The sequence below is a fragment of the Mauremys reevesii genome, linkage group 4 (assembly GCF_016161935.1).
Source record: "Mauremys reevesii isolate NIE-2019 linkage group 4, ASM1616193v1, whole genome shotgun sequence".
Lineage (NCBI taxonomy): Eukaryota > Metazoa > Chordata > Testudines > Geoemydidae > Mauremys > Mauremys reevesii.
In genome coordinates, this window is record NC_052626.1 from 73,536,284 (window position 1) to 73,552,082 (window position 15,799).

Here is a 15,799-nt window from a genome sequence, read left to right on the forward strand (position 1 = left end):
CTTCTTTGCTCCTGGTCCTTGCCGGCGGGGGGTCCTTCCGCCCTGGAGCGGAAGGACCCCCCGTGGGCGAATTACTGCTGAAGATGGAGCGGGACCCGCCGCCGAAGTTCAGCTCGGTCTTTGGTGGTAATTCGGCAGTAGGGGGCCCTTCCGTTCCGGGACCCGCCGCCGAAGTGCCCTGAAGACCTGTGGCGGGGGCCCCCCCGCTGCTGAATTACTGCCGAAGACCGGGCTGCACTTTGGTGGCGGGTCCCGCTCTGGTGGTAATTTGGTGGTGGGGGGGCCCCTGCTGTGGGTCTTTGGGGCACTTTGGTGGCAGGTCCTGGAATGGAAGGGCCCCCTGCTGCTGAAGACCCCGGGTCCCTGGAATCCTCTGGGTGGGCCTGAGCAAGCCCAGCATGTACCCAGGGTCTGTGCCAGGCTTGTATGACAGGTAATAAGAGATATACCAATCTCCTAGAACTGGAAGGGACCTCAAAGGGTCATTGAGTCCAGCCCCCTGCCTTCACTAGCAGGACCAATTTTTGCCCCAGATCCCTAAGTGGCCTCCTCAAGGATTGAACTCACAAGCCTGGGTTTAGCAGGCCAATGCTCAAACCACTGAGCTATCCCTCCCCCCATGTCATATGACATGCTATGAAGTCTTCACTGCTATTGTTACCTGCACTAGCTGGATACAAGCTGGTCTGGGTATGTTACTCCATGTAAATCATTTGCTGTGTAGACATATTCCAAGTCTCCAGAAGCTCTTGGAGGGCATTGAATTAGCTCACATATGTAGACAGCAACAAAACTCCCTGACTGCCCCCCTCCAAGTCCTGTTTCTAACACATCCAGCAGTCTGACAAAAAATGAATCACTAACTCCAGCTGAAATCACAAAATGCTCACTGGAGTCAGCAGATGGGCAGCAGCCTCCACCTGCTCTTCCAGTCCTGGCCTCCCCCAGGTCTGCCAATGTACCTCAATCCTGCTAACCTAGGTCGCCATCTCACCTCTGCCAGTGCTGTTCAAAGTAGTCTTGTCCTTAGCTGTCAGGATCATGGAGCTGAGAGGGTGGATCAGAGGGCAGGGAAAGGGCCACGCAGAATAGCAGGGGCTGCTGTAGGCAGGGGCGGCTCTACCGTTTTGGCCGCCCCAAGCAGTCATGCGCGGGAGGCGCCCCGGAGCCGCGGGAGCAGCGGACCTCCCGCGGGCATGACTGCAGAGGGTCCGCTGGTCCCGCGTGGCTCGGCTGGACCTCCCGCGGCTGCGGACGGCTCGCGGATCCCGCGGCTCCGCTTGAGCTGCCGCAGTCATGCCTGCGGGAGGTCCAGCCGAGCCGCGGGATGAGCGCCCCCTCCGCAGTCATGCCTGCGGCAGGTCCGGTCGTCCCGGGGCTCCGGTGGACCTCCCGCAGGCATGACTGCGGCAGGTCCGCCGGCCCAGCCTGCCGCCCCCTAGATTTGGCTGCCCTAGGCACCAGCTTGTTTTGCTGGTGCCTAGAGCCGCCCCTGGCTGTAGGACAGGCCTGAGGTGCACTGGCAGACCTCAGGTGGGGATGGAATAGCATGGCTGCAGGAAGAGCTGCCCCTGAGGGGCACAATTCCCTTGTGGCAATGGAAATATCCCTGGCCCCGCTCGCTGAGTGTGCAGGTTGTGTCTGACAGGCCTGTGCTGGCACCAGATTGATGTCCTTTTTGTTCCGGATAAGGATCTGAACTCTCCTCTGGGTTCCACATAGCAATTCTTTTATCCTTTCTGATAGTGGCATCCACGCTATGAGAGTCCTCAGAGGTGCATCAATCGCGGGGCTGCAGGCAGGGTGGCTGCTATCTGCAGAGATGATGGAAAAGCTACAGGAGCAGCTGTCATTTCTCCCTGTTTGTGTATTGCTCTCAGGCTATCAGCAGGACGTTTTCCTCCAGACACCTATCAATCTACCATGGCGGAGCTCAGCTCTGCCTGCTGAGGCGTGTGCTGCAGTTTGCTCCCATGGCTGCCCTCTGCTCCATGTCAGGCCCATGCAGCCCCTCTGCCTCCTCTCACATTGGGCCCAGTTTCCAAACTAGCAAAAACAAAACCTCAGTTTCCTAGCTCTGTACTGGAGTTGAGGGGATGTAAAACTTCCAGGGCTGCAACCAGCATCAGAGCAGACATGGGCTCAGGCACTGACAGACAAGCCTCTGGTGTTGGTGGAGGGGCAGATGGTAGCCCTCAGTATGAAATGACTGAGTGAAGCTAGTGCGGGGCAGCCCCATTCATTTTTGCAAGGTCTCATACGTTTGACAGTGCAGAAAGCCACTGACCGGTCTAGTGTCCTCAGCATAAAAGTTTGTCTCCTATCCAAGGCCAGTGGAAAGGTGTCTGTTGGCTCCAGCAGGGCTGTCACTATTCCATATCCTGCTCTAAAACCTGACTGAGAAAGATCCAAGATACTGGAAGAAGAAAGGTCCCCTTGGAGAGTGGATGCCCCATGTTCTTTATAGGCCTGGCCATTGAGGAGAGGTTGGATACAGGGGCAGTGGATGAGATTACGGGTGTCAAATCTAGGCTTCTTCTATTGCATTTTCCAGGATGGCTGAGAGTCGCCTTTGAAGGAGGCGATGATGATCTCCATTATCATGGGGCCCCGATGCTCTTTCCTTGCCCTTGCCATCCAGGAGGGAAGGACTCTGTTTCATAGGTAGGACTGTGCTAGCAATGGTGAAGAAATTTTAGAGGAAGAAAGCAGGTGGGATCCTGTGAAAACTGATCTGCCCAAGCCTAGCCTGCTCAAAAAACACTCCAGGTCTCTGCTTCTGTCACTGAATGAAGGTGCTTGGAGTTTTTCCATCATTCCTCTCTGGACTGTCCCACACGGCCATGCACCATGTGAGGCTAGGCCATGTCACTGTGTATAGGACTTGGGATAGGGACAGCAGGAGGACAAGGAACAGCGTGACTAGATTATAAGCGTGAGCCATTGTGCAGTGACAGAAATAAAGGGGCTGGAGTCTGTGCTAAACCCCAGGCCTCCAGAGCGATGTGGAAAGTGCTTCATGAGGGGCTCGGAGAGCAATGGATGGCAGAGACTGGCAGTAGGAGTCTCATCAGGAAGTGTTCCTCTTTTTCCCCTTTCCCTGGCAGAGGAAGCTGAGCTGCTGTGTCTGACAGCCCAGCCTCTGTGTCCCCAGCAAGTTCTCACCTGTTCTACCACAGATCGTTTTACTGCTCCCTTCATTGTGAGTTATTACAGGTAAAGGGCTCACACCTTAGGATGCCAGAGGGGGACTTGGAGTTCAGCCTGTGCCCTGAAGGTCAAGTGGGATGCAGTGGGACCTGGAAAATACAGTGGCACAGCTGAACTAGTGGGAACAGGGGCATAGCATCAGCCAGTGGGGAAATCCAGTCCCACGCGTAGACCGGGGGGAGCAGGAACATGGCATCGGATGGCAGGCAAATCCATTAAACTCATGAACTAGAGAGAGCAGGAACCTAGTGCCAGCAGGGGCATGGTGCCAGGTGACTGGCACAGCTGTTATCTGTCAGGTACGTGGGCATTTCCAGTGCGAGGTCTACAGAGTTCATAATCTGGAGAGGCATTTTGGATTGTACCTTAATTCTGCCCCTGCCACCTCCCTGGCCCCTTCTGTACGCAATCCGCCCGCGTGATTTGGGAATCATTCCTTGGGGAGTATATACAACCTCAGTCCATCTCATCTCAGTGTCTATAGTGCCTATCACTATAGCACCCAGGTCTTAAGTTCCTGCTCTGGGCAGTTTACCGATAAATTGACAGCAGGGGGCATCCAAATGCAATACATTGTCTCCCTGAGCAGATGCTGTGCTTTGGGGCTTGGATGAAAGAGACTGAGCACATGAATGAAGCCTCCTCTGAGACACTGAAGCAGCCATAGGGCTGCTCTCTCAGCAGTAGGTGCCTCAGCAGGGATCTGGGGAGGACGCTGCTTCCTGCTGAGCAGCCTCCTAGTGGCGGTGTGACTTTCTGCATGCTGAAAGCACTGTGGAGAGGCAGGGGTGCTTTACCGTCCTCAGCCCATTTTGTGTGTATAAAAAGCAAGTTTAGCAATGAATTGGTTTTGGGTGTGAAGAATCGGAGCCCAACCCTCACCATTGCTGCTCCAGGACCGGAGGTTTAGCAGCTCCTTGTCTGAAAGCGTGCAATGGGAACCCAGGAGGAGATGCTGCGGGAGCAATGGCTGGTGTCTGATACTCTAGGGCTGCTAGGGAGAGGGAGATGAGGTGAACGTGTGAGGGGTGGGAGTGGAGGTGGAGACACGAGCTCTGCAGCCACCTAGCTCCCCCAGGGCTCCAGAGGTGGGTGCACTGTAGGGCCTTTTGAAGAGAAGATGGGCTGGGGAATTGCTGAGCAGTATTACTTGCAAAGGGAATCCTGTGGGACTAAGGATGCATCTGAGTGGAGTGGGCTGTACTTCCTACCCCTCCTGGAATAGCAGCTGCTTGAGACAGCGGGGTTCTCTCCCGCACCCCAGTAATGAGTGCCTATTCCCCCAAGTCAATAGGAGCCATTTGTCTCCTGCAAGAGCAGCACTGGGCCTCTAGCTGTGATCTAGGGCAGGAGCAGAACCCCCTTCTTCCTATACAGTTATTCAGCAGGCAGGAGGCCTGGGCCCTAGGCTCTGCTTCCCTAGTGCTCTAGTCCATTCTCCTGCATCCTCTTCCCTGTGACTCTAGGATGACATACCCATTCAGTTGCTTGTTTAAGCGATGTCATGCACCCCACAAGGGCTCTGCAGCCCCAGCATGCCATGTGCCCTATAGAGCAAACGAGAGGCTGTCTGCCCTGGAAAGTGCACAGCAGTAATGGTAATTTGTCTCGATTGCCCAGCAATAGCAATCACCTCCTGTACAGGGACTTTGGCATTTGGAGCTAGAATACCAGAACTTGTAGTCACATTTTTCACAGGCTTTTTTCAGCACTTTAGTAGGAGTGAGAGAGCTAATGTGAGCCCTGGTTTCCTTGGGGCGTTTCCATCCCCTGAGGAGACCAGACCTGATGTAGGACCCTGTTACTGCTCTCCGAGGCAGTGAAAAGCCCATGAAAACAAAACACAAATATTCCTGGCCTGGGTCCTAATCCTGGTTGGACCACTGACTCCCTGCATGGCCTAGGGAAATCATTTCCCCTCTCTGCACCTCAGGCCCGGTCTACATCTTAAAACTAGATTGACCTAGCTACATCACTCAGGGCTGTGAAAAATGTCATGGCCTGTGCAACAGTTAGGTTGGCCTAATCCCCTCCTAGACACAGCTAGATTGAGAGAAGAATTCTTCCACTGACCCAGCTACCGCCTTTCAGGCCTGGACTACACCTGTATTGACAGAAGGGGTTTTTCTGTCGATTTAGTAAATCCACCTCTCTGAGGGCAGGAAGCCTCTACACTACTGCAGTGCTGCAGCACCCTCGCTGTGCCACTACAGTGTAGACATAGCCTCAGTTTCCACTTGCAGATGCAAATGATTGCTATTAAATGCACATACCAAGCTATAGGACATTATTCCTGTTCCTGGGACCTGGGTGCACAGCCCTAATATTCCCCAATGGCACAGGCTTAATTCTGCTCTTAACTCCAAGCTGGCATCTCTGCTTTCACGTCCCCTGACTCACCTCCACCTTGCTCCCTACATTCCTCCTCCTCCTCCCTGCACTCTTGGCCTCCATCTCAGCTGTGAGCCTTTTTTCTGGGCTCCCCCTACATCTGGACCAGACTGAAATCCCTCCCTCTTTTTGCAAAGCCTCTTTGGCTAATCCTCTCCCCATTGTTGTCCAGTGCCAGCTTGTGCCTGAAGCCTTGTCCCATGTATCATATACTCTGCTAGCACTTCAGGACTGCGACTCTGCCTTCTTCTGCAACAGAGAAAATGCCATTTACCTTAAAGGTGAACTACAAAGAGGGAAGAATGGTGTTTGTGCCCATTGTTGTTTTTCTCTGGTGCAAGTGTTCTTTTCAATTTTTTCCTGTTATTGATGTAACCCACTGAGTGTGTGTTACAGGTCTGCCTCTGTGCCTGATCCACAGAGGACAGGAGTCTGTTACAGCCCCAGCAACAGCCTGAGGTACCTGGTTTAATCCCTGGTGTGTTGGACAAAAGATGGCGGCCAACACACTGACATTAGAAACATCAGCCTTTGACCAAAGTGCTTTTTCCTGGAGGATTGGAATGGGATAGGGACATCACAACGCACTGCCCTCAGCTTAGGCAAGAAGGGATTTTTTTAGATCCCACAAGTTTAAAACAAAATAAATAATTTATCTAAAACTCCTGACAAAGAGCTGGGAGGAAGTCTCTGGGTGAAAGATTCAGGCTCCCCTCTACCTTTCTGTTGAGCTACAGTTCAGGCTTCAACCTGTTGTGCTGTTCCAACCTTAGTTGAGCTCATCTGTCTTCCAGGCCAGAGGATCCCCCAGCAAAGCCAAGACTTGATACTCCTGGTATTTCTGAAATGAAAAGCATACTGGAAAAGCCTTGTAGTTGCCTTTACAAGGAGCAATCAAAGTACACAAGCAAATCACTCTCTTCCTTTGTATCTCACTTTGAATATTGCTTCTTGGAATCAAATCTGCTGTCTGCACCCTGCACTGCTAACTGCTGCTGCTTTCCTGGGCCCTGGACTCCCCAGTGCAACTTTATCCCAGTCCATGCTATGATTGCTCTAATTAAACAAATAAATCTCAATTCTAATGAATATCTGCAGTGGGATTTATGTGACAAGTCACAGCAGGACGTGTGTTGCCAGTCAGCTGTGCAATTTATTGGGCCTTCTGGCTAAATATCCTTCTCTTGTGTCAATAAACTTTAATGGTGATTGAGATCTCCAACCTCTCTCTGCTTGGGGTTAACCCTCTCGTGTTGTCTTTGGTGCCCAATCCTGCCACCCCTCCATGTGCAGAGCTCCCTCCTTGACTTCCTTGGGAGGTCCTGGCACAGAGTGGGCCCAAAGTCCCATGCACCAGGCCAGTGAGTGGTGTGTTGCTGATTGGATACGTCTCGGCTTCCGATTGGCTGAGTCTTGTTATTAAGTCTTGTTATTTGCCTTGTGCAATAATGGGGGTCAGGGACCTCTTGTCTCACACAGTTTTGCATCCCATAAGCCTTTTGGTACAAGAATTAAAGTATTAGCTAGAGGAGAGGCAAGGCCCAAATCTGGGACCCTCATGACTCCTTGTGAGACTTTCCAGGGATACCTAGGTTGTGCTGAAATACACAAACCTACCTTCTAGGATATATGGTCCTAACATCTTGCTTGACTGTCCTTACCTCTATCTTAACTGATTAATAGCAATGATAATACAACCTAGGTCTTGTTATCAGTAGATCTCAAAGTGCTTTACAAAGGAGGTTGGTACCATAATTCCCATTTTACAGAGGGGAAAACTGAGGCACTGAGGTGAAGTGACTTGCCCAAGGTCACACAGCAGGTTAATGGCAGAAGCGGGGAAGGGGAGAACGTAGAGCTCCTGAGTCACAGTCCAGTGCTCTGTTCATTAGGCTACATTGTCTCATTTGTTCTATTCTTCTTCACTGAAACCAAACAGAGGTGTTTCCAGGGCCACTGAAGATCCTCAGCTCTAGTCTGTTGCAATCCTCCTCAACCTCCTTCACAGCTGCTACTCCATTAGCAAAAAGGGGGTCTCAGGTTTGCATTTCAGATTCAGTTCCCTACCTCCATGTGCCTTTGTTCCCTAGATGCTTTTCAATGAAACCCCACTTGTCCCCATCTTGATAAGATACAAAACTCCACACCTGGAATTGGGGTCAGATGTTTTTGTGAAGCTCTGTGCATGGGAACCTCCACATGGACTTTTACATTCAGCCAGGATCCCAGTTCACAGGTCTTGGAGGTAAACGATGGGTTCCTACTTGTCTCTGGTAATACTGCAGCAGAGATCAGTATCGTGTTTACAGCAACTCTTCCTTACATGATGTAGAGAACAGGTGTAAGAGAGCAGTAGAAGTGGCTCAGCATCCAAAGTGGAGGGATAAGGTTCTTCATGGGATCTCTGAGGACTCTTCCTTCTGTAGCCCTCCTAGGAGAGGTATCGCGGAAGGCAGTTTCCACATTCCAACAACATTGCATGTTGTCTGTGTCAGGCCAGTGGGATCCAATAATGCCGACACTAGTAAAGAGTAACACAGGAGAAATGATTGTGATGAAGCCACTATCTCCTCTTTCACTGAGGCTCCTCATCCGAGGTGCTCTTTCTTTATTCTCACTAGCACTCCTCAGGACAGTCTCGTATCAGGAACGTGCTGGCACCTTCTTGAAATCCAAGGACAATCTCCAGGGGTTAAGAGTGCAGTCCTTTCTAAAGCAGGGAGGGGTTGATTCCTTTCTCTGCGGAGCTGGTCAGGCCATGCTTGGCACACTACCTTCATCTGGCACCTGGTCAGCAGGGGATGTAGACAAACTGGAGAAGACACCTCAGAGAAGACTAAAACAAACAAACAATGCCCATGTGCTTGAAAGGCTTGTGTAACCAGAGGTGAAAGTAAGCCCGTATGGGCCATCACGCTGTGCCGGATCGGACCGGCTTCTCCGGCGGTGATTTAAAGGGCCCAGGGCTCCAGCCGCTGCGGGTAGCCCCGGGCCCTTTAAAGCACCGCCCAAGCCCAGCTGCCAGAGCTCCAGTGGCGCTTTAAAGGGCCTTGGGCTCCCCGCAGCGACAGGAGCCCTGGGCCCTTTAAATCCCCGCTCGAGTCCTGCCACCTCTACCTCAGCCCTAGCCTGAGCCCTGCTGTCCTAGGGTAGCGGCAGCAGGGCTCCCACGGTGATTTAAAGGGCCTGGAACTCCACGGTGGCCAGGGACCGGGCCCTTTGATTTGCCCCTGATTCCCAGGGCTCCCAGCCGCCTCTGCAGCTGGTAGCTCCAGAATGATTAAAGGCCCTGGAGCTCCCAGCCACAGGTGGAGCCCCAGGGCCTTTAAATCTTGAAAGGCCCTGACTCTTCTGGTTGAGGCCACGCTCCGCTCAGGACTCCAGCATACCAGTAAGTCCTTTAAACTAGTTTCACCCCTGCATGTAACCCACACATCTCCTGGGTGTGGTGTTCTATCCCATCTAGTGGCACCGAGACCACTTAGAGAGAGATTACGAGTCTGCTCTACAGCCTTAGCTAACAGCTATCTGGCTTTTAGCTCCTGTGGTAGAGGTTTATGCACTAAGGTCCAGAGGCCCCATGTTCAAACAGGACTGGTTTTTGTTAGTGTTAGACTTGATTAATGAGAGATGAAAAAACACCCTCCCCCCAATCTATCAGGCTTGGCTAAGCAGCCAGTAAGGGGGCAGAAGGCCAAGGACAGTCTAACAAGAACCTGAAGAGACACCCAGGAGGGGGAGGGATATTGAGAGGGATCCAAGGAGGATAACTAGGAGGAATGGGATGGATTAAGAAAGAAATCCCTGCAGTGTGCTGTGGGAGACCATGGGCTCATCCTCCAGGGCATGGGGTGGGAGCTAATCACTTTGGCCATTTCAAGCTGACTGGGCAGAGCCTGGAACACAGGCTGAAGGGACCCAGAGCCTGGAAGGATGAACTACATCCCTTGTGGGGTGTTTCCAACTCTAAGGATTCCCTGCACACAATGACCTTTCCCAGCCTTGACCCAGTTAACATGAACCTGGGTTGGTCACAGGTTTCAGTTGTTTTGGCTCAGTGAAGGGGTGATCCCCCTGTATCCCCTTGGTGCCAGTCCTTCATCCCAGGCCTTTCCCAGGCCACTAGTCCAGGTATGGAGGCTGCATGGGCCCATTTCTCAACCATGGCACCAAGGTCTTTTTGTGCCCCTTAATCAAGGCACTTTAGACAGTCTGCCAGGGCATGAGGTTAATATTATCGGGGAATATTTCTATTGTGGCAACATGCAGAGGTCCAGTTACAAATATATATGAGGAGATATGGAGGCAGCACTGGGACAGGGATTAGCTGAGGACATCCTGCTGCTCACTCAGGGTGGGATTCCCAGAGTGCTGGGCCGGGAGTTCACAGCTCCTGTTCTACTCCCCCTCTGCCTTAGGGCTCATTAAGTGTTTAAATCAGCTCATAAATATTCCACTTGCATTTCATGCTTAAGTGAGCCCGGGGCAGGCCCATTGCTGTATCATCATTCAGTGGCTTACATGATTCACACGGCCATTGTCTTCCATTCCCTCTGGGAGGGACAGTTTCCAAGGGGAAATATGGGGGTGTGACGCTGGACTCCATAATGTTTTATGGAAGTATGCTTATGAGTGTAAATGTAATGTAGCTAGAATATGCCTTATGCAAAAGGTCTCTTGTAAGGTATCATTACAAAGCTTATAATCTACTGTGTGTGTTCATCCTATTTGTATGCATGTATCATTCTTGTATCTGAAGCTAGAAATATAAAGTATAACTCTGAGGTACTATTGTAATTGTGCAAAGCATGAGCCATTGATGATGGTTTAGAATCTTGATGGCTCCCATTGACTGGACAATTGGTTGTAAATGGCTCTGTTTACTTGCAAGCCTTCCAGTGTTCATGTAAGCCAGCCCAGGAAGAAAGGTAGAATCCATCTTAAACCTGGTGCTTTTCCATTTAGAAGGAGGAGTGGGAATCCAGACAGACAAAAGATTCCTGCCTTGTGTCAAAGCTATAAAAGGGGGTGGAAGAGAAAAAAGGAGGGTCCCAGTTATGAGAGAACCCCTGTTTTCACCGAAGATGCCTGGTGGAACTACCAAGGACTGTACCAGGGGAAAGGATTGGGCCCAGACTAGGAAGGAGTCTAGTCTGTGAAAGAAGCTTATTGGAACATCTCTGAGGGTGAGATATTATCTGTAAACTGTTTCTTAATGTATTAGGCTGAGATTTGTGTGGTTTTGCTTTTTTTGCTTGTTTACTTACTTTGTTCTGTTATTACTTGAAACCACTTAAATCCTACTTTTTATACTTAATAAAATCACGTTTGTTTATTAATTAACCCAGAGTAAGTATTAATACCTGGGGGAGCAAACAGCTGTGCAGCTCTCTCTATCAGTGTTATAGAAGGTGGACAATTTATGAGTTTACCCTGTATAAGCTTTATACAGAATAAAACTGATTTATTTAGGGTTTGGATCCCATTGGAAGCTGGGTGTGTTGGTGGTGGAGTCAAGTAACTGCTGAGCAGTTTTTGGTTAAAGTCTGCAGCTTTGGGGGCGTGGACCAGACCTGGGTCTGTGTTGAAGCAGACTAGTGTGTCTGGCTCAGCAAGGCAGGGTTCTGGAGTCCCAAGCTGGCAGGGTAAATGGGCTCAGAGGTAACTTCAGCATGTCATGTGGCAATCCCAAAGGGATCTCTGTGACCGAACCCATCACATGGGGTACTTGTTTGTAACTCCCCTGCTCCCCAAAAGGACAGCAACTGGCTCCTCATCTCCAGCTTGAAGGCTCTGTCCCCTTCCTGCTCCTCTCTGTTACTTTTAGGACTGTGTTTAATTAGCACTGCACCCTCTGATTACTACTCTCAGCAATCTCACCTGGGGCAGGAGGGGAGTGTCACTGGATGGTATGACTGTCTGAGCTCAGCTACAGGGGATAGAGGTCTTTGGAAAAAGTGTGCTGGGGGGAAGAAGAAGTGGCACTCTTGGAGTGGGGGTGTTCCCAGAAGAGTTTCTACCTCACCAGTCAGTGCTTGTCTACACACACAAATAGCCTGGTTCCTGCTGCTCACAGTATTTGCAAGGGGCTGGGGGGGAAGGCAGATTGCAGGAGAGACGCGAGATGGCTTAGATTTTAAGTCAGCCCTCACTTCCCCCTGACCTCTATTTTCCAGTTTTATTGTGTGGGACTGGATTTAAGAACTGGTCTGGTATTAACGGTGGGATACCAGGATAACAATAGAGCAATGATGAAGTGCTGAGGAACTGACCAATGTGAATGGCTTGAATGCGTGTCATAGATCCTGTACTGGTAACAGCTCAGGGAAACTCTGCTTTAGCTCATATGACAAGAAGGCCAGTGCTTTTGGAAGAGGAGGCGGCTCACAGTTTGCTCTCGGTTGTCACCGAGTAGCCCCATTATGAAGCACAGAGACAGCTGTGAAAGACTGAGTGGCCATGGACTGTCATTTTGTTTTACATCCCACTCCCACTGCATTTTGCAAGCTCTGGGTGTACATACAATTATGTGATGGGAGCGTTACAGTGCCAGCACCAGCCTCTGGGGGGGAGGGTCAGGGTCCATATCCTGTGGAGTGGGAGGGGAGGATCATACTCCAAAAGCAGCTGGGAGGGGCACAGTTAAATGCCAGGCTGTGATTCTGCAGCCTGTAGAAAGTGACTGACAGCACCCCTAACTGCTGATTTTGACTGGCCTGTGCACTGCAGAGCAGTCGGGTACATTTGGTCCCACCAAAGACTCCAGCCAAGGACAACCAGCCCCAGCCATATGTGAAACTGTGCTTTTCATTGCTGGGAGGGGCATGGAGGATGGAGCCAGAGATGAAGCTGCAGGGAAAGAAGCTCATTAAAGTGAAGCATAATAAATAATAATATTAACAGGAGGTGAGGTGCTCTCCACACCCTCCCCAGCAACTGGGAGAGCTGGTGCAGATGAGGGGCAAACTCCTCAGTGCTGGTGCTTTAAAGTTACCATAGCAACTCCAGACTCTTTCCTTTTGTTTCCAGTTTGGGTCAATGGCAGAGCACTCTATGAAATAAAGTATGGGTTGGCTACCTGGAGAGTGCAAGAGAGAGAAGGCATGGGAGGGGGGAAAGATTGGGGGGCAGGGAAGAGAAAGAGTTAGATATCGAGAACTCTACAGTGAGAGGACAGTGAAGAGGGGAGTGGACACACACACACACACACCCACCCACCCACCTCTCCTTCAACAGCTTCCTGTCCAACAGTCGCTCACCTCCCCAGATTTCAGCAAGCCACTGTTTGCTTTCCCACAGGTACCCCCCATTCCCAGAAATCTCCACCAGCTCTCTGCTCTTTTCAGGATCCAGGTCAAGATTCCCTTCTTTGTTTTACAACCCTCCATAGACTTACTTGCTCTTCATGAACTTCTCTCTCTCTCTCCTCCTCACTCCCTCCATTCATCCAGCCCCTGGCTCTCTCATAAGTGATCTGGAAAAGGGGGTGAAGAGTGAGGTGTTAAAATTTGCAGATGATACAAAGTTACTTAAGATAGTTACGTCCAAAGTTGACTGTGCAGAGTTCCAAAGGGATCTCACCAAATTGGGTGACTGGGCAACAAAATGGCAGATGAAATTCCATGTTGATAAATGCAAAGTAATGCACACTGGAAAACGTAATCCCAACTATACATACAAAATGATGGGATTTAAGTTAGCTGTTATCACTCAAGAAAGAGATCTTGGGGTTGTTGTGGATAGTTCTCTGAAAACACCTAAAAAGCTAACAGTGTTAGGAACCATTAGGAAAGGGATAGATAATAAGACAGAAAATATGTTACTATATAAATCCATGGTACACCCACATCTTGAATACTGTGTGTAGTTCTGGTTGCCTCATCTAAAAAGATATACAAGAATTGGAAAAGGTACAAAGAAAGGCAACAAAAATGACTAGGGGCATTGAACAGCTTCTATAAAGGAAAAATTAAAAAGACTGGGATTGTTCAGCTTAGAAAAGAGACGACTCAAGGGGATATGATAGAGGTCTATAAAATCATGACTGGTGTAGGGAAATGAATAAGGAAGTGTTATTTCCCCTTCACATAACACAAGAAGCAGGGTCATCCAATGAAATCAATAGGCTGCAGGTTAAAACAAACAAAAGAAAGTAGTACTTCTCACAACGCACAGTCATTGTATCATCTGTGGAACTCATTGCCAGGGGTTGTTGTGAAGGCCAAAACTATAACTGGGTTCAAAACAGAACTGGATAAATTAATGAAACATGGGTCCATCGATGGCCAAGAAAGTCATGCTCTGGGTGTCCCTAAACCTCCAACTGCCCGAAGCTGGGACTGGATGACAAGGGATGATCACTCAAAATTTCCCTGTTTTGTTCATTCCCTCTGAACAACTGGCACTAGCCACTGGAGGAGGACAGGATACTTGGCTGGAAGGACTATTGGTCTGACCCAGAATAGCCATCTTATATTTTCTTTGCTCTGCCACACACTCCCCTACTGTGGGCATAGGCATCCTCTCCTCTGTAGCTTCTGGAACAGTCTCTTTGTAGCTCTCTGCCTCATGCACGCTCCATCTCATTTGGACTTCTTTTCTCCTGGCCAGACCCTCTCTTTCTCAGCTACACGCTACTATTTCACCACATGACCAGGGTAGCTGACTCTGGTGCCGGTTTACAGCTGTCTCATGACAGCATTAGTCAGGTCCTGGCGGGGAGAGGATTCTAACAAGCTGCTGCTGTCAAAAGGGGCCAGAGAGCTATGGGGAAGAACCACCATCTTCTCTGCTTCAAGAGTGGGGATTCTCTGAGACCCTGATAGCTTTTCTCAGCACATGATGGATAGACTCAGATGGCACCTGTGCAGCTTGTGAAGCGGCTCTTAGAAGCCACAGCAGTGAGCTTGTAATGCTAAGACAGCAGGGTGGTGGAATCCCTACCCCATCTCCCCTCCCCTCCCCAGGGGTCTGTGCAGAGTCGTCCTGCTTTCATCCTAGCTCTATCTGCACCATAGCTGCCACTGCTGGTAACCTGAGGAATGTTCTCTTCATCTGGCTATATGCTGATGGCTGAGTATTTATTGGAAGCCATTAGCTATGTGCCTGCTTCTCCCTGTAGGACCTGGTGCATGTGCATGGTCATGAAACAAGAGGAGTTCTGTGCTGGAGGGAGAGGCCTGTACTGTAAAGATCAGTGCTGGCAGCTGGGAAACTATTACCCCCTCCCCTGCCTTGCCTTTCAGTTACATTGCCCTTCATTAACTCTTCGGCTAGGTTTAGCAGGTATACCAACCGTCACTGCTCCCTGAAGAACCTGCTTTAATAATATGAATATTGTAACAAACCAGCATAAATGCACCTCTCAACACTTGTGCATCACTGCCCTCTTCTGGATAGAACTGTTCAACCTTGTGTCAGAAACCTCATGCTGCTGTCATTCAAAGGAGAATCCCCGTTAGCTCACATTGAAGGCATCTCTGTTCTGAAGCAGAAAAATCCGAGCTCTAACCTCAATTAAATGAAGCACAGCAGGGTCTAATAACATTGTGCAAGTCTCTGTAGAAGCGTTAAGCTGGAGAGGCAGCGTTATTCAGAAATCCCTACTGCAGTGGCTGCTCTCCCAGAACGCTCGACAAAAGCAGCCAGCATCAGCCTTCCCTTATGACAGAGGATCTCTATTCAGAGAGCTTTGCCATCTTGCAGCCCTTTGAGAGTTATGGGGTAACAACAAATCCCTCCATTCCCCCCCGCTTCCCCAAGCATCAGCTGGAGGGCAAAGGGATCAGAAAGCAACAACCCTGTGCAGCCCCGTGTGTGGGATCAGACCAACGTGCTCAGTAATTCACTGAGTGTCACGTTCACTGTTCTACAGCCACAGTGCCCAGGTGCCGGAAAGCTTCGGCCTATGCCTCTGAGGGGAAGTGCCCATTTGGGGTAAGCACAGTGCAGCTGTGTGTTACGGCTACCACATCGGGTGGGGAGCAGATGGGAGCAGGGGGTGGAATGCAGCAAGGACTTTAGCCCCAGGGTGCCTTGTTTCTGAACACTCAGCAGAGGGTTGACTTAATGAAGCTCATTTACCTAATTATTCTGGACCAACCGCTCCATCATCCCCATAACGTCCCAGTGCTGGTTGGCTGAGCATTACTCATCTAGCCAGTTAGTGCCTTTGCCCTCCTCCTCTGTGCCTGTGGCA

The 15,799-nt window shown here is 50.4% G+C and overlaps 1 protein-coding gene across 4 annotated transcripts in view; it reads right to left on the bottom strand.

The window, feature by feature from the left end:
- Window positions 1-15,799, bottom strand: part of SLC35C1 (solute carrier family 35 member C1) — a 94,406-nt gene that overhangs the window by 41,329 nt on the left and 37,278 nt on the right. For 3 of the 4 annotated variants that reach the window (XM_039537886.1, XM_039537883.1, XM_039537882.1), the window contains 2 exons: window positions 12,998-13,075; window positions 6,321-6,442 (listed from right to left, as the gene is read on the bottom strand). The gene's annotated coding sequence lies outside the window, so the exon portion shown is untranslated. Of the gene's footprint in view, window positions 1-6,320; window positions 6,443-7,668; window positions 8,438-12,997; window positions 13,076-15,799 lie in introns of all 4 variants that reach the window. The other variant, XM_039537881.1, reaches the window with a different exon arrangement.